This window comes from Amphiprion ocellaris, chromosome 16 (genome assembly GCF_022539595.1).
Source record: "Amphiprion ocellaris isolate individual 3 ecotype Okinawa chromosome 16, ASM2253959v1, whole genome shotgun sequence".
In the NCBI taxonomy this organism is placed as follows: Eukaryota; Metazoa; Chordata; class Actinopteri; family Pomacentridae; genus Amphiprion; species Amphiprion ocellaris.
This window is the reverse complement of record NC_072781.1, coordinates 5,404-25,281: the sequence shown is the minus strand read 5'-3', so window position 1 is coordinate 25,281 and position 19,878 is coordinate 5,404. Positions and strand designations below refer to the sequence as shown.

General features: G+C 42.0%; 1 long non-coding RNA gene across 4 annotated transcripts; it reads left to right on the top strand.

The window, feature by feature from the left end:
* The first annotated feature begins 1,666 nt into the window (after positions 1–1,666).
* On the top strand, positions 1,667–15,822 carry LOC129350825 (uncharacterized). 4 transcript variants are annotated; one of them, XR_008604354.1, is made up of 5 exons: positions 1,667–9,739; positions 10,158–10,300; positions 11,387–13,627; positions 13,763–13,905; positions 15,485–15,822. It is a non-coding gene; the product is annotated as an uncharacterized LOC129350825 (long non-coding RNA). The 4 variants fall into 4 exon arrangements; XR_008604355.1 differs by having other exon boundaries at positions 11,387–11,501; positions 15,485–15,812; XR_008604352.1 differs by having other exon boundaries at positions 11,387–13,905.
* Positions 15,823–19,878: the final 4,056 nt, after the last annotated feature.

The following is a 19,878-nucleotide window of genomic DNA, read 5'->3' as shown; positions in this document are numbered from 1 at the left end:
CGTTCTCCTCCAGGTTCTCCTCCAAGTTCTGTGCCCAGGTGGCCCCTCCTGTTGTTCTCCTCCAGTTTCTTCTCCAGGTTCTGCCCCTGGGTGGCCCCTCCTGTCGTTCTCCTCCAGGTTCTCCTCCAAGTTCTGTGCCCAGGTGGCCCCTCCTTTCGTTCTCCTCCAGGTTCTCCTCCAGGACCTGCGCACAGGTGGCTCCTCCTGTCGTTCTCCTCCAGGTTCTCCTCCAAGTTCTGTGCCCAGGTCGCTCCTCCTGTCATTCTCCTCCAGGTTCTCCAAGTTCTCCGCCCAGGTGGCCCCTCCTGTTGTTCTCCTCCAGGTTCTGCGCACGGGTCGCCCCTCCTGTTATTCTCCGCCAGGTTCTCCGCCCAAGTCGCTCCTCCTGTCGTTCTCCTCCAAGTTTCTCCAAGTTCTCCGCCCAGGTGGCTCGTCCTGTCGTTCTCCTCCAGGATCTCCTCCAAGTTCTGCCCCCAGGTGGCCCCTCCTGTCGTTCTCCTCCAGGTTCTCCTCCAGATTCTGCGCACAGGTGGCCCGTCCTATCGTTCTCCTCCACGTTCTGTGTCCAGGTCGCTCCTCCTATCGTTCTCCTCCACGTTCTCCTCCACGTTCTCCTCCACGTTCTTTGCCCAGGTGGCCCCTCCTGTCGTTCTCTTCCAGGTTCTCCTCCAGGTTCTGTGCCCAGGTCGCCCCTCCTGTTGTTCTCTGCCAGGTTCTCCGCCCAGGTGTCGTTTTCCTGTCAGGTGTTACTGATGAAGATGACGATGAAGGTTTCCTGTCATGTGTTACTGATGAAGATGACGATGAAGGTTTTCCTGTCAGGTGTAACTGATGAAGATGAAGGTTTTCCTTTCAGGTGTAACTGATGAAGATGAAGGTTTTCCTGTCAGGTGTTACTGTTGAAGATGACGATGAAGGTTTCCTGTCAGGTATAACTGATGAAGATTTTCCCGTCAGGTGTAACTGATGAAGATGAAGGTTTTCCTGTCAGATGTAACTGATGAAGATGAAGGTATTACTGTCAGGTGTTACTGATGAAGATGAAGGTTTTCCTTTTTGTCTCTCTCATGTCCCCCAGGACAAGTCTCTCTCCTCCTGTCCCCCATAACAGGTGTTTTTCTCTCTCTCTACTTGTTCCCAGGACAGATCTGTCTCTCTCTCTTCCTGTCCCCATGACAGTTGTCTCTCACTCCTCCTGTCCCCCATGACAGGTGTCTCTCTCTCTTCCTGTCCTCATGACAGTTGTCTCTCTCTCTTCCTGTCCCCCATGACAGGTGTCTCTCACTCCTCCTGTCCCCATGACAGTTGTCTCTCTCTCTTCCTGTCCCCATGACAGGTGTCTCTCACTCCTCCTGTCCCCATGACAGTTGTCTCTCTCTCTCTTCCTGTCCCCATGACAGGTGTCTCTCTCTCTTCCTGTCCCCATGACAGGTGTCTCTCACTCCTCCTGTCCCCCATGACAGGTGTCTCTCTCTCTCTCTCCTGTGTGTTCCAGGGATGAGGGATTCACCGTCGAAAAATGTTCGCATTTCAACCTGATCATTTTCAAGTTTCTTTCACACTGAAATGAAGTGCATGACTCAGGTCACACTCCTGCATCCTTATGTGACATATGATCTGAGTTGTCCTGAAAAAATAGATGTTATGGACTGTGATTGTTTTTCAAAATGTCAGAGGATTACCGCCTCCAGCGGGCTGACTCCAACCTGGATCACAGAACTGAGAGGAGAGAAACAGATCAAACACAGACAAAGAGATTTCTTGTACAAGGGCACCCTGCTCAGCTCACGTTCTGAGGCAGAGACGCGCCGAGCAGTTCCTTATCCCTTTATTTATAATAAAGCATAGGTTACAAAAAAGCAGAGGGTGGGGCGGTCCCACGCTCTGAGACAAAACATATGTGTGGTGTGAGAAGAAGAATTTTCTCGTGAGAATGAGAATGTTTAGCAGGTGAGGTGTATGTGTGTTGTGACTGTAAGCTGCATGTGTGGCAATGTGGTTACAACATACATTCTTGCGAGTGTACAGGCAAGTAGAAAACTACTGAAACTTAGCACAGAGATATATGATCATGTGAACACTCAATTTTCTTCTAACATTCCCTCCTGTTGGTCATCATGATTATATGCATTAATTCAATATTAAAGAACACAAAATAACATGATAAGGTAAACAAGATAAAATAGGATAAGAGACAGAGAGAAGTAATGACATAGGAAGTTCATTGGCCTAGTCACTAGAGTATTTACACAGAATCTTCTGCCTCGGAACCAGAATCCGTTGACGAGTCTGCACCTCCAGGTGCGTTATTGGTGTCGTCCTGAGGCAGATGTTGATATTGGGAAAACAGAATATGCATTTGTACAGCAACAAGGCGAGTAATACAAGATTTGATGCATGGGATTACACAAGTAGTAAAAATGCAGAGTAAAACTAGAATTACAATTAAAGGCATTGCTAAAGAAAGAATTTTCCCTCTCCAGTCTCCCCATGATAACCAATCCCAAAAACTCCATCCTCCTGTGAGGTCAACGTCATCCTTTTTCATATCTGCTAGTAGGTCATTAAGATGATTTACTGTGTTGGAAATGTTACCAGCAATGTCAGGTATGTATGTGCAGCACTGATCACCTATAACGTGGCAGAGGCCTCCCTGTGAGGCTAAGAGGATGTCCAGTGCCATGCGGTGTTGTATTAGAGTGGCACGTACAGCTGCAACCCATGGAGTGAGTGCAGCAAAACCGTCTGACACAACAGAAGTTAGATTTTCCAATTGTACATGTAATTTGTCAATGTTATAAGCATTATTAATGGTTCCCCACCATGGCAACGATCCTCCTAAGAATTTAGTTCCTTCTGAGGTTAAACCAACATCACGCTTTGGTCTATAATGAGGATAGTGATGAGTGCTATACTTTAATTCATTATATACCTGAATTGTAGGTGTGAGATACACAAGAGTGCAGATTCCACTCCAGTGTGGTGGCAAGGCCTGCCATAGGCCTCCATCATCAGATGGACCGTACACTTGGGTACCATTCAGAGTTAATGGGTCAGTCACCTGCAGAGAATACATAGGGCGGTTTTGGCCTGAGGAGGCATCCGCGTTGGTTTCTTCACTAGCCTATAGTGCCAGACTTGTCAGTCTGTGTCCCCAGACGCATCAGGCTAGTCCTGCATACTGTCCAGTAGACTGCCCTATAGGAAACTCTAGTCTTGGTCACTATGTATCTCTTTGACTGCCTCTGTTATTAGTTTACAATGTGATAGATGTATCCAGGATGGTCTCTCTGCTATTTTGATTGCGGTTGGTGTTGTTAATAGTACTTGGTAGGGTCCCTCCCACCTGGGTGTGTTCAACAAGTCTCTCATCCAGTCTGCTAGATTATTTTCTCTTTCTGATTTCACTAAATCAGAGTTAAAAGCTGGCATGGGAAAAGGTCGTCCATACACTATTTCAAAAGGGGTTAAACCTTTTTCTGTTTTAGTTATTCTCATCCACATTTTTACTAAGGATAAACAATCTGTCCATGGTCTCTTTGTTTCTTCTACTGCTTTTCTTAGCCTTTGTTTTATGGTGCCATTTGTTCTTTCCACCAGTCCTGCACTTTGTGGGTGATATGCACAGTGGTTTTTTAGAGACATTCCTAATGCTTCTGCTAGGTGCTGCACTGTTTCATTCACAAAGTGTGTGCCATTATCTGATCTAATTACTCGTGGTATGCTGTATGTTGGAATGTAATGTCCTGCTAGACATTTAGCCATGCTTAGAGCATCATTTTTCTTTAATGGGTAAATTTCAACCCATTTGTACAAAGCACATACAATGACTAATGCGTATTTTCCGTGTCTGGAGTCGCTTAATTCTATAAAATCCATATGTATGGTGTGAAATGGATGTGGAGGTGTAGGAAATTGTCCTCTTTTCGGTCTCTGATTTCCCTGTGAATTGTGTTTTTGACAAATCATGCACTTTGCAACATGTTGTTTAGCAGAAATTTCAAAATTTTTAAAATTTTGTGTTACCCTCCCTCCTGTTGAGACATGGTAACACCATGGCTCACCAAAGCTGCTGTGGCATGCAATGATTTAGGAAGGATAGGTTTACTGTCAATATGCAAAATGTCATCTTTTGTGGTCGCCCCTCTTTTGTGTCAAGTTTTTTGTTCAGAGATGGGAGCAGATAGTTGTGCATCTTTCAACAGTTCACAATTCAGAGATGGGAAAAGAGCTATGTCATAAAAGCGGCAGCTTTTGCAGCTAGATCAGCTTTGTTATTTCCTCTAGTAATGGAGGAATCATCATTTTGATGAGCAGCATATTTACACAAAGAAAGTGAGGTGGGTAGTGAAACTGCCTCTAAGAGTGTTAACATCATTCTACTGTGAGTGAGTGGCTTCCCAGCCGCTGTGGTTAAGCCACGACGTGCCCAAACACGTGAAAAATGATGCACAGAGTCAAAAACATATTGACTATCAGTCCAAATGCAAATGTCTTTCCCTTCGGAGAGTTGACACGCTCGAGTGACAGCATGTAATTCAGCTGTTTGAGCTGAGAAAGAAGGAGGAAGTGAACCAGACTCAATAAGTGTGGTTTCTGTAGTTACTGCGTAGCCCACACGGTTCCTTCCTTTTTCATCCTTTTGTGCAGAGCCGTCAACAAACAGGTGTTGTTGGTAAGGCTGTGGTATCTTAAAAATGTCATCTCAGGGCGCAGTTTCATGCTCCACCTCAGTTTTACAACAATGATGTGTCCCATCTAATGGAGTAGCAAGCATGCTCGCAACATTAACCTTTTTGCATTGAGTGTAGGAGATTTGAGGATTAGATAACAGAATGGAAATGAGGCTTAGCAGTCTTGTGTTTGTAATAAATGGTAATGGTGTCTGTAATAAGACTAAAGGAACATTGTGTTCAACTTTGATGTCTAATGTGTCAAAACAATATCAGAACTAGCTTCTATAGCTTCAGCTATAGCTGTGCATGCTTGCACGCAGGTAGGTAAGCCAGAAGCCACTGCATCCAACTTTTTAGAGTAGAATGCTAAAGGTCGGTGTTTTACACCAAAAGGTTGTGTAAGTACCGCTGACATAAATCCCTGATGCGATGAGACAAATAAAGTGAATGGTAGAGAGTAATTTGGGAAAGTTAGCAAATACACTTTCAACTTTGTGAAACAGTCCATAGTTTCAGGTGTCCACTGTATTTTGTCTATCATGGTCATCTGTTTCCCATGTATTAAATTCTGTAGTGGCTGAGCACTTTTAGTATAGTCAGGAATCCACGTTCTGCAGTAGTTACACAAACCGAGGAATGACATCATTTGTTGTTTGGTTTCAGGTTGAGGAGTATTCAAAATGGCGGCCTTTCTAGTAGCAGCTAATGCCTTGCCATTTTGTGAGAGTATATGGCTTAAATACACCACTTCAGTTTGGCAGAGCTGAATTTTGGTCTTGGAGACTTTATGGCCCTCATCGTGTAGGTGTCTTAACACTGTCAACGTGTTTCTTTCACCGTAATGCTTAGTATGTCCAGTTATTAATATGTCATCGACATATAATAAGTACTGACCGTTTATCAGGGGGGGGAACACCTAGTCATAGAGGCACGCAGAGCTTGGGAATACAAAGTTGGGCTATTTGTGAAATCTTGTGGAAGTCTGGTATAGGTATACATTTGACCATTGTATTGGAATGCGAATAAATCTTGGGATTCTCTGTCCAATGGAACAGAGAATAATGCATTGGATAAATCTACAACACTAAATCATTTGTCTCGAGAGCCTATACTGTTCAAAAGAGTATGTGGATTGGCTACTTCCACAGGTTCGGGTTCTACTATAGCATTTACTGCTCGTAGATCTTGAACCATTCTCCATTTTCCATTTGTCTTTTTTACAGGAAAAATAGGAGTTTTGCAAATAGCTGTGTCAGTTTTTCGTAGTATTCCTGCCTTCAACATGTCCTCTATGACTGGTCCAATACCCTCATGTGCTTCCTGAGTTAGTGGGTATTGTTTTAATTTTGGTCTGTCTGATTTGACTAATTTCACTTTTATAGGATCCTGATCTTTTATTAATCCAACATCTGTCGGGCTTGTAGACCATAATGCAGATGGTAACGTACCTAATAATTGCATATGCTCTAATGACAGTGCAAACTGTGGTTTTTCTAATAGTCAGTTCTTTTCATCTAGGTGTGTCTGTGGCGTGACTCCTACATACAGTCTCAAAACCTTTTTCCTAATTTGTGTGTTTTTGCCTGTACTCCAACCATCATCATCAGGTTTTGAATAGTCATCTCTTTTAGCTTTCTCTAACATAAAAGGCATGTTTCACCACTGGTGACTCTTAGTTTTTGTCAACGAGACATGTACAGGTGTGATTTTGCTTATTGATTTTAGTTCCTGTCCCATTATTACTGAGCAACAGGAATCGCCTGATGGCAGAACATACATAGGTTGGAGACAGATAGTGCGGCATTTTACTGCATGCACTCTCTTATCATATTGTTCATCTGGTCCAGGATCCTTTTTATATCGCAATTTACTGGACAAGATGAATCCACTAGTATTGATATTTTGGCGCTGTTATTGGAGTCTGGATCTAGAATGGTGGCAGGATGTGTGGTTCTAAGAGGAGTCACATGTCCTGATGCAGATTTTACTCAAACTACATTGTTGGAGAGTCTCATCCCAGGAAAAGTGTCTCTAAGAACTGTAGTACATGCTCCTGTGTCACATAAGCAGTTAAAAACTTTGCCATTTATCAAAATTGGTTTAGTGGGTGAGTCCTTATCATGCGCTGCTTTAATCATACTGAAAATATCAAGCTGGGTGTCAGTATCACTCTGTTCTCGCTCTTTCTGTATGTGACCTTGTGTGTGTGAGCTTGTTTGTGCAGCTGAGCTGGGCTGTGTTTCCTTATTTTCAATTGTAGCTGCATTTTGCACAAGCTGCACTTCTTGTTCCCTATCTGAAACAGGTGTTACTACCTGTTTTCTGTCATCATCAGCCACTAGTCATACTTGTGTGGGTTTGTGTCTGCACTCTCTCGCGATGTGTCCTGGCTTGTGACAGATATAGCACAATTTTTGCTCACGATCTTTCTGTTGTTGATCTGAGTCTTCTGTGCGTGTCTGATAATGTCCACGCAAATGGCCTTTACCACGGCCTCTACCTCTCAGATAGTTCTGTCTGTGGCTGTAGGCTTCAAGGTTTTCAGTTACATAAACTGAGCTTTGGGTTTGTTTTCTTTTTGTACCCCTTCAGCATGAGTAGCTTGGTTAACAGCCTGTGTTACTGAGCCTGTGTTTTGGTCTACCCAGTGTTTTTCCACATGGTGTCTTAATGGTGGGAGTAATTCCTTTAAGAAATGCATCTGTCATGATTACTCCAAGGTCTGTAAACCAGCATTGTTGGTTCTACGTCTACAATGGGTCCACCACGGTCGTCTTGCTCGCCCGTAGGTTGGCCAAACCTCGGGTTTGCAACTTCTATGAGTGGACATACAGTAACATGAGTCGGTCCGCAGTCGTCACAGTCCTCTATATCCTTGTCAATGTCATGTCCTGGTCTGAAACGGCGTACCGTTTGTTCTAAGTCATTGTGTGGATATAGGTTAGGTTCTTTGAGTTTCTTTATTTTTCTTTTTCCTTTTCTCTCTCGCTCCTGTGCACGAGTTCTAGCTCGCTCCGTCAGCTCCCTCTGTTTTTTCTCTGTCTTGTCTTGTTTTACTCCTCTGCTTGGACTTGACCTTGGCTCCTGTTTATCTGCAGCTTCATTTTCTTCTACTCTGGTTTGTGCTCTCTGCCTATTCACGGCTGTTTCTTCATCTGTTTTCACTAGAGCTGCTGCGATTTTTATTGCCTTTTCCTTGTTTTCTTTTCCTGCCTCTGTTTACCCCTTCGCAGACATTCTTCTAACCATTTGTCACTTGCTTCATATTCTTCTGTTCTCTTGCCCTTTTTCTTCTTTTTCGTTATTTGAGATATTTCTGTTTTTAGATCGACTTGGAGACGCAGGACATCTTTAGTGTCCAGTTTTCCAGTGCAATTATGTTTTCTTATCCATCTTATGCTTATCTGGCCTGCTCCAGGGAGGCTTTTTCTCCATGAACAGACCGTCCTTGGATAAAGGTTGCGATGATTTACTCCCCATCTTCTCTGTCTATGTCAGAACACTCCAATTTAAAAACTATTTCTTCTGCTGTTTCTAGGTTAATTTCTCTGTTATTTACTGTTATTCCACCGCTCTCATAAAATGTTTCAACTTGTAAATCTACTAGTAGAGAGTTTATTGACGGAGGAGTCCAGAAATATTTAGTTTTTATTTCTCCGTCTTTAGATACAAAATGGATAATTACCAAACTCTTTTAATTTTACACTATGAGGGTTCCTCTAAGGATGTCACAAACATGAGGTGAAATTGAGTGAAGTTCCTCCACCAAGCTTCTACAGTAACTAATTTACTGCGGGCAGAGCTTACTCAAAACACCGTTTGTACGTGATCCTTATTGGATAAAATAAAAAATTGAGATCGCAAACTCACTAGAGTTTTTTAATGAGCGTTTCTCAAAACACAGAACACAAACAGACTCATTCACTCCTATTTACCGCTGACTGGGTATTTTGTAACAGTACTGACTGACTGTTCTGTAGCTACTTATCTGGGACTTTTGCACTCATTCACTAAGAACTTTTGTGCTCATCCAAGGGACTTTTGGACTCATCCATTATGGACTTTTGTCCTCATCCAGACTAGTCTTTTCTGGGACTTTTGCACTCATTCACTAGGAACTTTTGTGCTCATCCAAAATCGATTTTATGGGACTTTTGAACTCATCCACAAGGGACTTTTGTTCTCATCCAAGCGCTTTGTCCAAGTATATTAGGACTTCTATGCTCATCTTGAGCGCTCCCTCTTGGAGCCGAGGTTTCTGTTATGGCTAAAACTCGAAAACCCAGAATTTTATTTACGGCTAAAATTCATAAACCCATTCACTCTCTTTGCGTGTGGATACTCACTCTCGTTCTAGTGATCTGTAGTTCGGATGGAAAAACCAGAGAATCACCGTGAGGGTTGGTTCTAACCCTGGCCCAGGTCCGAATTCACGTCCTGGGTCTTTTCAGACACCCTGGGTGACTGGCTGTCGACAGACTTCAGGTTAACCACTCAGCGGGATCTCAGGCTTCCCATCCGGCTCGAAGGACCAAGAATTATGTCAGAGGATTACCGCCTCCAGCGGGCTGACTCCAACCTGGATCACAGAACTGAGAGGAGAGAAACAGATCAAACACAGACAAAGAGATTTCTTGTACAAGGGCACCCTGCTCAGCTCACGTTCTGAGGCAGAGACGCGCCGAGCAGTTCCTTATCCCTTTATTTATAATAAAGCATAGGTTACAAAAAAGCAGAGGGTGGGGCGGTCCCACGCTCTGAGACAAAACATATGTGTGGTGTGAGAAGAAGAATTTTCTCGTGAGAATGAGAATGTTTAGCAGGTGAGGTGTATGTGTGTTGTGACTGTAAGCTGCATGTGTGGCAATGTGGTTACAACATACATTCTTGCGAGTGTACAGGCAAGTAGAAAACTACTGAAACTTAGCACAGAGATATATGATCATGTGAACACTCAATTTTCTTCTAACACAAAAGGAAAACGCAAAGGTGTGAAACAAAAATCAGTTTCCAGCAGCTGTTGGTGGTAAAGTGTCCAGTGCCCACCACAGCCAGAGAGAAAGGTCAGTGTAAATAAAGTTATTACCATTAATAATATATTGCATTGTTTTTCTTAAATTTCATCATCCTGTTTTAAGTGTTGTTTACCTGATACTCACGCAGTCATGAGCACATCAGGACTGATCCAATGTGATTGTAGAATGTCTGCATTTTATGTAGTTTACAAGTGTTTTTGTGCTACCTGTCAAAATCACTTTAAACCATTTAAATAATTTTAAATCACTTTAAACCACGTTGTCTTGAAAGGTGTAAACACTGTTTTATTGACTTTTAATACAATTAGTATTTCTATAGATTTTAAAATTAGAAATGTTTATAGTATTATACAGCAAGTTTTTTTAGAGTATATACTAACCGTTAACGTTCATGTTACTAACCTGTCTGTTTTGCCTTTTTGTTATTTTTGTTTTTGTATGTAAGCTGCTGAATATTTTGAATTTCCCTCGGGATTAATAAAGCGTCTGTCCGTCGAGTCGTCGGATCCTCTTGATCCTCATCAGGGTCATGGGGGGCTGGAGTCTATCCCAGCTGACTGCGGGTGAAGGCAGGGGACACCTGGACAGGTAACAGTCTATCACAGGTTCACCTGGACAGGTAACTGTATCACAGGGCTACACAGAGAGACAAACATTCACACCTATGGACAGTTTAGAATCACCAATTGACCTCAGCATGTTTCTGGACTGTGGGAGAACCTGGAGGAAACCCACGCATGTACAGGAGAACATGGAGACTCCATGCAGGAAGATCCCAGGAAGGCTGGGACACAAACCGAGGATCTTCTAGCTGTGAGGCGACGGAGCTAACCACCAAGCTACTGTGCAGCCTGCTGCTACTATTATTTTTTTTATCGTCTAATATTCAGATTATTGTCCAGATGAGTAGTTGATCATTCTGTTAATCGCTTGTCAGAAAATTGGTTAAAAAAAAAAAAAAAATATGGGATGCCAGATTGAACAGGCCACACACCTGAATATATTGAATTTGTAATAGCAACAACAACAACCTGGTTGTGTCACATTTCTGTGCGTTACAAAATGTGTTAGGTGGGAAATAATAATAATTAGAATTACTATGATGTCAAAAACGTACAGAGGAAGGAGAAAATGAGATTGAAAACCTAAATGCAGGATCTAAAATCATAAAGTGGACATAAATGCTTTCTTACAGTGACATAAAAAAACTGAAAATACACACATTTGACTTTTTTCTTAAAAAGTGATGCATTAGATGAAATAATTGTCAGAATAATTCAAACCCAATTTGCTGTTGCTGTCAGCTATTTTGTGTAGGTATTATGTTTGAAAATGAGTTAGAAGACCAAATGCGGTTGTCTTTTGTGCTTTTTTTTAATTGACTTTTATTTCTAAAAATGTAATTCTCAGTACCTCAGCTAAAATGCTGTGCAATTATGTCTCACTGGGGCATTCAACAGACTCACTGTCAAAACAACCACTTGTGATTTCTGCTGTTAAAGTTTTGCAGAGGTTTTAGCTAAGTGTGTGTACATGTGTAATTGTGGTGCATAACCTTTCATGCTTCTGTTTAAATTGCTTGAAGCGGACCAGCGGTCATCAAGCTTTCTGTATCAGCAGAACGATGGTGCCGCCGCTGTTTGCTAACATGGTTCACTTTGTGTGTCTCTGCAGGGGGAGGTGGTGCACTGGCTGGCCTGTTGGCTGGATGCAGCCTGCAGGAAGGGCTCCACTCCCACAGTGGGTAAAGGACTGATGGAGGGAGGATCCTTCACTCGTCCAAACTCAGGTCAGACGCTGGCGCCTCTGCAGGACAATAATCCAGTAAAACCTGCCTCTGAATACGGCCCAATGCATAAAAACACTCAACTATTTTAAATAACTAATGGATTCTGGTTAAATGTCTTTTATTCTTTTAAAGCTGTGTAACCCTTCAAACTACTGGATCATGAACTATGTGTTTGCAAACTCAGACTTTGCCAAAGTGAGTTGAAAAATGTCAGCAGTTGTTCAGTGAGTTATTTTAAACAGGAGCCAGTGAACAAGCACAGTAGACCTGTTTTTATATCTCCTCTTTGTCTGTGTCACAGAGCTACCTCAGGTTATAAACATTTCTCAGAGAGCCCATAGTGTACACATTTAGAGGTTCCGAATTGATTTTGTGGGTCGAGTAGAATGTTTACAAGTATTCATTTTCAAAAAACACATTATTTTAACGTGAGTATTGGGATGTAGCAGCAGCAGAAGAAGCTGCTCATTCTTTGTTTGAGGCCAAACTAGCCACCAGGCAGGCGTTTTGTGTTACATGGTGATGTAGATCAGTAACAGAAGAAATAACTGCACTCTGAATGAGATATTGTGATATGATGATAACAACAGAGCAGCCCCTTATTCATATGATTTCTGAAAACAGAAATATGTGAACTGGTGATTCCAACACAAGAATGATCCAGGATTAGAAAACGAATGCGTTTAACCTGCTGTCTTTAGATGCTCTGCCAAGGTGATTGTTGAGTTGTGATATTAAAAAGTTTTTTGCAAAGTTTATCTTCGATTTTAACAAAAATGCAACCACACCATCAAGATGACTTCTTCGATTTGGTATCAGGCTATTTAGTTCAGCCACTGAACTGAAAATGTTTTCCTGTTCTTTTTTAGACTTGTCGTTCTTTAACATCTGGGCTAGTTTCATTCTTAAACCTACTGCTGAGTTTTTCTTATCTTAAAATGGATGTTTGACCACACACAGCAGTGAGCATGACTGATAAAATGCTGTAGAGTGAATTTATCTGACAAAAATCTGAGTATTTTTCTGTTTTTTCTCACTATTCAGTAACAGACACATCAATAATGCTTGAGTACTTGGAACCCAAAATGTGAAAACGGATTTCATACTAAGTTCTGTTATTATTTTCCTTTGATGCCTGCTCAAACCTCTGGATGGTGTAAAACAATTCTCACTGCAAGAAAACCCTTGTTTTTATTATTTTACAGTGGAAAGTTAGTTGCTTTGTGTGAATGCTTTTTGACACTTGTGTCTGTTGAGCAGGTTCGTTTTTTGAGATAGAAAACAAACTACTACTTTCCAGTTAAGCTGTTTATTTTCTGCCATCAGTGTCTCAAAAGAATCTTGATCAAGGACCTTTTCTGTCTGGAACAGCCTCCCAGAAAATGACAAAGTCTGATATGAACAGAACATTTTATACCGTATTGTGAAATGTGATTGGTTATTGAACACAAACATATCATTCAAATATTGAACAGTGATTGGCTAAAGGTGGGGATAACCGTGGTGTAGACTTAGCTCTCCCATTGGTTGGTGCACAGATACGTCCATATCTCTGGCACACGATTCATCCAATCTCCAGGAACCATCCTGTAAAAGAACCTCCTAGAACCCTCTTCCCTCTCTCTACCTGTCAGTCTTATTCCTCTGTTAACTGAGATGTGATGCAGCTGCTGGTGGTGTCTCATAGGGAGGATTATTATGGTTTCCACTCTTAAACAACCTTGAGTTTAGCGGTTTCAGTAAAATTAGTTGTTTTATTATAAGGACATAGGAATGTGCTGTGTGTGTGAAAACACTCTTTGTACTGGTGTGTGTGTGTGTGTGCGTGCGTGCGTGCGTGCGTGTGCGCGCGCAGCTGTAGCTTTCCAGCCTGACCTGTGTGTATCCATCATGTATTTAACCCTTCAGAGCCTGGGGTTAATTCTCTCTCTCTATTCAGGTCAACACAACTCATACATTAATTACACAACAAATGGTTATTAATATTGTAATGTCTGTATATCTTATATAGACATAAAATATAATGAGGCGAAACGAGAGTGGTGTCTTTCAATGTGTTTACTTCTGAACTGCCAGACCAGACTGCCAAACATGGGGTAACAGGCATCCCATAATACCTTGCGCAGGTACTTCTTAAAGTGACCATAACACTGTTTTATACATTACAAATATCAATATTGTATTACTCATATGTGACATCAAGTTCAGTGTTCAGCTAGCAGTGCCTTAAAAAAATAAATCCTAACATGTCCTTGTCTCAGTCTGATCCAGTTCTTCTCTAAGATGAGGAAGTGGGCCGACATGTCCAACCTCTCGCAGGACTTCAGGCTACAAATGGATGGCTGGAGCGAAACTTTGAGGTCTCCACCGTGATCTTCCGCAAGTTTGATGTCTTGATTTAGTAGTAAGAGACTTCCTTTTTGTCCAAACCATTTGACTCTGATGGTGTGTGTCCACTGCATTCAATGTTCAACAAGTGAGCAATGGTTTTGTTTCCATGAATATAAACATATATGAAGAGTACATTGTAGTCCAAATTGTTTTCCTGGTCATAAAACTGTTCACCAAGAAGTGTTTCTATTGGAGAGCTGTTACAGTTTAGGGCTGCATGTGGCAAACAGCTGCTCGAAAATAATAAAAGTTGCTATATGTAACAATAGCGCTTCTAAGCATCCAACTTATACTTACTCCTTGAGTGCTCTTTGCTACTGTGACCTGGAAATCAGTCCCCTCCGCCATCATGGAGGATCTTCCAAACCTTTAAATGCTCAGTAAGGAGAGTGGAGCTTAGTGCGAGTAAACACAGCTGTGTTCTACGCACAGTAACTACGGGTTATGTTTCTGTGGTTTAGTGTCTCACACACACATTATTTATCTTTTACTGCAGTATTTTTCCTCTAATATTCTTCTTTTACTGCAGCATTTTAGCTCTAATATTCATCTTTTACTGCAATAGTTTAAATGTATAAGAGCTCATTGTTTGCATCTATTGTACTGCAACTAATGTATTGCATATATTATACTACAACTAATGCATGACAGCTAATTTTTTACAGTAACGTATTAGAGCTAATGCTTATCATCAATTGTACTGTTAGATCTAATGTGCTACAGCTAATGAAGCCTGAGTGTTGACCAAATGACCACAAAAAGACACAAAATAATCACAGAAACAAAAAATTTGAACAAAAACACACAAAAATGACCGCAAAGAGACACAAAATGACCATAAAGAAATGCAAAATGATCACATAACCAAAAATAAAACAGAAAAATGAATAAATTTGAAGGGACTGAACAGGAAAACAGTGTGACTTTTGACTTCTTTCAAAGCTGTTTCACTGTAATCATGTTTTGATAGATAGATAGATAGATAGATAGATAGATAGATACAAACTTTTATTATTTGGATGATGTTTTGTTTTACATTTTGTTGTTGACTATCATAGGATAGCGTTATTTCTTTTACACCGACAAATCAAAAATAAGATGGTTTCACCTTAGCTGACATGTTTCAACTGCAACTACAGTCTTCTTCAGAGCGTCATCTGGCGTGTGCTGACGTGTCCTTTTTATCATGTGACCAGTCTGACAGATCTGTCAGAATCTGTCAGATAGGCCACGCCCCCCGCCGTCCGGTGGTCTCTGGAGGATGGGGTCCCAGGTATTAGAGGGTGTAGTCCCCCTCGTCCCGGTTCATGGAGCAGCTCGCCTGCTTCCTGATCTCGATGGCCTCCTTGATCCATCGTTTATGTTTGTTGGTCTCTGATGTTAAAATCCTCCCCCTGTCCCAGTCCATGATAAGATTATTTCTTTTGCAGCGATCCCTGATGGCTGATTTTTTGTTTTCTTGTTCGGCTTTTTCTTTTTGTGTTCTTGTGAGTCGTCCAGTTCATTCATTTATTCATGGCATCAGACCACATGAGTCGATAACAGCCTCGTGGCCTCTCCATTAACCCCTGCCGTTCCCTGGTTCCCTCCAGATGAGTCGTGGCCCCTCCAGTCAGGAAGCAGCAGCGGAGAGCTCTCTGGATCAGGAGAGGCCCAGGCCGAGGCCCTGTGGTGGGGACACCACCTGCAGGTGGCGCTGGTCAACACGGTGGCCTTCAGGGGCATCTGGCAGAAGCAGTTTCTGTTCACCAACTCCCAGAACCTGCCCTTCATCCTGTCTGATGGGACTCCCATCAAGGTGCCCATGAAGTACCAGGCTGCAGAGGTCAGCTTTGGTAAGAGACCAGAATCATCCACTGGATGAGCTTCTAGGATGTAGTTAGAAGGAACTGTTCAGTTTAGTTATAGAGTGTATATACAGTGTATTATATGACTGGGTGTAATTCTGTGATTAGTTTCACTCATCTGAAGTCGCATCTGCTGCACGTTTCACGCAGCATCCTCCCCTTCTGCTCTCCCTGTGGTTGCTCTTATTTATATATATATATATATATATATATATATATATATACACTATATTGCCAAAAGTATTCGCTCACCTGCCCTTGACTGGCATATGAACATAAGTGACATCCCGTTCCTAATCCATAGGGTTCAATATGACGTGGGTCCACCCTTTGCAGCTAGAACAGCTTCAACTCTTCTGGGAAGGCTGTCCACAAGGTTTAGGAGTGTGTTTATGGGAATTTTTGACCATTCTTCCAGAAGCACATTTGTGAGGTCACACACTGATGTTGGACCAGAAGGCCTGGCTCTCAGTCTCCACTCTAATTCATCCCAAAGGTGTTCTATGGGGTTGAGGTCAGGACTCAGTGCAGGCCAGTCAAGTTCATCCACACCAGACTGTCATCCATGTCTTTATGGACCTTGCTTTGTGCACTGGTGCACAGTCATGTTGGAAGAGGAAGGGACCAGCTCCAAACTGTTCCCACAAAGTTGGGAGCATGGAATTGTCCAAAATGTCTTGGTATGCTGAAGCATTCAGAGTTCCTTTCACTGGAACTAAGGGTCCAAGCCCAGCTCCTGAAAAACAAGCCCACACCATAATCCCCCCTCCACCAAACATTACACTTGGCACAATGCAGTCCCACAAGTATGGTTCTCCTGACAACCACCAAACCCAGACTGGTCCATCAGATTGCCAGATGGAGAAGCGTGATTGGTCACTCCAGAGAAGGCGTCTCCACTGCTCTAGAGTCCAGTGGTGGCTGCTTTACACCACTGCATCCCACGCTTTGCATTGCACTTGGTGATGTATGGCTTGGATGCAGCTGCTGGGCCATGGAAACCCATTCCATGAAGCTCTCTGCTGAAGCACTGTTCTGGAGCTAATCTGAAGGCCACATGAAGTTTGAAGGTCTGTAGCGATTGACTCTGCAGAAAGTTGGCCACCTCTTGGCACTATGCTCCTCAGCATCCACTGACCCTGCTCCGTCAGTTTACGTGTCCTACCACTTGGTGGCAGAGTTGCTGTCGTTCCTACACACTTCCACTTTCTTATAATACAGCTGACATTTGACTGTGGAATATTTAGGAGCGAGGAAATGTCACGACTGGATTCATTGCACAGGTGACATCCTATCACAGTTCCACGCTGGAATTCACTGAGCTCCTGAGAGCGAGCCATTCTTTCACAAATGTTTGTAAAAGCAGTCTGCAGCCTAGGTGCTGGATTTTATACACCTGTGGACATGGAAGTGATTGGAACACCTGATTCTGATTATTTGGATGGATGAGCCAATACTTTTGCATATATACACACACATATATATATATATATATATATATATATATATATATATATATATATATATATATATATATATATATATATATATATATATACTGTGTGTGTGTGTGTGTATATGTATATATATACATACATATAATTATATATATAAAAAATTATATATATATAAAAAAGATGTTGAAAATGTGGACATCAGAAGTTTCACTGTGAAAATATTTTTTTCCCACATTTTCAAAATTTAAAACGGGTCAATTTTGAGCCGCAGGACGACACGAGGGTTAATAGAACAGAACAAACCAACTGTCTAAAGTTTCTAAAACATGATTTTCTATCCCTGCAGGGATGGTCCTCCTCAAAAGATCCCGAGCTCCAGTTTTCAAAGCAGATCGGCCGTTCTTATTTCTACTGCAACAGGTTCACACAGGTATTGACTTCACATCATACAGATGTTTTCAATGTTTTAGTCTAGAAAAGCACCCTAGTCAGGGTATGCTGTTTGACATTTTAGTTTTAGTATGAAAATAAATAGATCTTTGAATGAGTTGCACTGATCAGACACTACAGAAATACTCAGTGGAGCAGACAGGTTTGAGCTGAGCATCAACAGGTGACCTATCCTTGAGCTCCTGGAGGGTTTTTGTGAACAGAAGCTTTGGAACACGTGTGTGAATTACTCCTGTTGGACCTTCTCTCTCAGAAGTTTAGAAATGAAATTAATAAATAATCTGTTTCTGTTCTGTGATTCATGTTCAGTGGTGAAATAAAAAAACATCCAGGAAACTTTTCTACATTGATGCAACGTTTCCCAGAGCTTCATCTGATGATCTGAAACAGAACTGACCTGCTGATGGAGGACCTGTTGAAGAACCCTAACTCTGTAACTGATGAAGATAAAGAAGAAGGTTTTCCTGTCAGGTGTAACTGATGATGATGAAGATTTTCCTGTCAGGTATAATTGATGAAGATGAAGGTTTTCCTGTCAGGTGTAAATGATGAAGGTGACGATGGGGGACGACTGGGGGACCCTGACGGGGTGAGCTGGTGTCTTCATTTGCACAACTGACTTCCCCTCTTGGACGTCCCTTAGTTCTGCCCCTAGTTCTGCTGCTATAGGCCTAGGCTGCTGGAGGACCTCTCTGGATGCACTGAGCCCTTCTCTATCTACCATTATATACAATGGTATACCATAATATATATACCACTATTGCATTACACTCACTCTGTTTCTCCCTGTGTCCTTTCTCCGAGTGTCCCTGGTCCCAGAGCTGGATGCTTCAGATCTGTGGTGGTTCTCCCACCAACTGGCCTAATCTCCATCTGTGGGATGCTGCTGCTGCTGACCTTCCTCCAGCCCACTGCTTCCAGCTGCCCATTTCCATCAATCTACTCTGCATCACCCTCACTATACTTGATTTGCTCGTCTACATATTTTTGAATTTACCACCAGCTATATATGTAGTATATTTAATGCCAGAGCCATACACCATAGCAGTAAACTATAATCAGTTTCCAGCCCAGAGGGATATATGCACAGATTTTTTAAAATACCATGTAGAAGACTATATACAGGAAGATGAGGTATCAGTTCTTGCACATAGATATACAACAGTCCTTTATTACTCCCCAGGTCAGGGGAAATTTCCAGTGTTAGAGCAGCAAAAATCTTTCAGAGCAGCACTAACTACAGTTTACTACAGTAAAGATAATAATTATAATAACAATAATATATACAAGAATGAAAAATGAATAAATACAGTATTACTACACTATAAGTGACATCAGCATAAAGTGGCTTGTGGAATACATGTAATTGTAAAAGTGCAGAAAATGCCAGCAGTGCAAGGAGTTGTGGAGATTTTCTCAAAACAGGTGAGTCCTGTGAATATGACCAAAATATGAGATAAAACTACCAGAAACATGTACAAAATGACCAAAATATGATTGGTTGATAATGTATCAGTGTTGTTATTGATTATTGATCGGTTGCAGGGACAGAGATTTGTGTCTTGAGTCTCTGCTGTCATCTAATCGCTCTCATGTAAGATCATGTCACAGGAGGGGGTGCTACTGACCTCTTGTGGACACAGGCGGTAACGACACGACATTATTATTAACTGTATAGCTGGCGACATTACAGGTGAGCAGCACTTCCTGTTCATCTTCAACGTAAAAGCATCTTTCTTTATTGTACATTTTATGTCAAACGTATTACTAAGCGATTTTGGTCGATTCAGAAGGATCTCTGGTGTAAACCAAGTCGTATTTGACGACAGCTAGCCTCTCCACTTGCTCCGATTACTTTTGTTGTAGTCTGAGTCACGTCCAAACAGGAAATGAATCCACAATATAGCTAATGACAATCTATAGCTGCATCTCCGTGATGGCAGCGTTAGCGAGCTAGCAGCTAATCAGAAGCTAGTGACAAGCTAACTCCAGCGCTACCAGCAGCGTCTCTTTAAAATGTGCTGATCACGATATCAGGCTGAAACATTAGACCTGGGACAGGAAACGGAGCTAGAGCTCTGTGTCTTTGAGAGAATTGATTTTAGAATTACACGTGTTAAGGTATTAGTCCATGTCATAACAAACCCTCGTTAGCACTTCCGCTAGCTCGGCTAACACTTCCGGTCACGAATGCATTTGTACATTAGCTATAACGTGTTTATTTTTGAACGT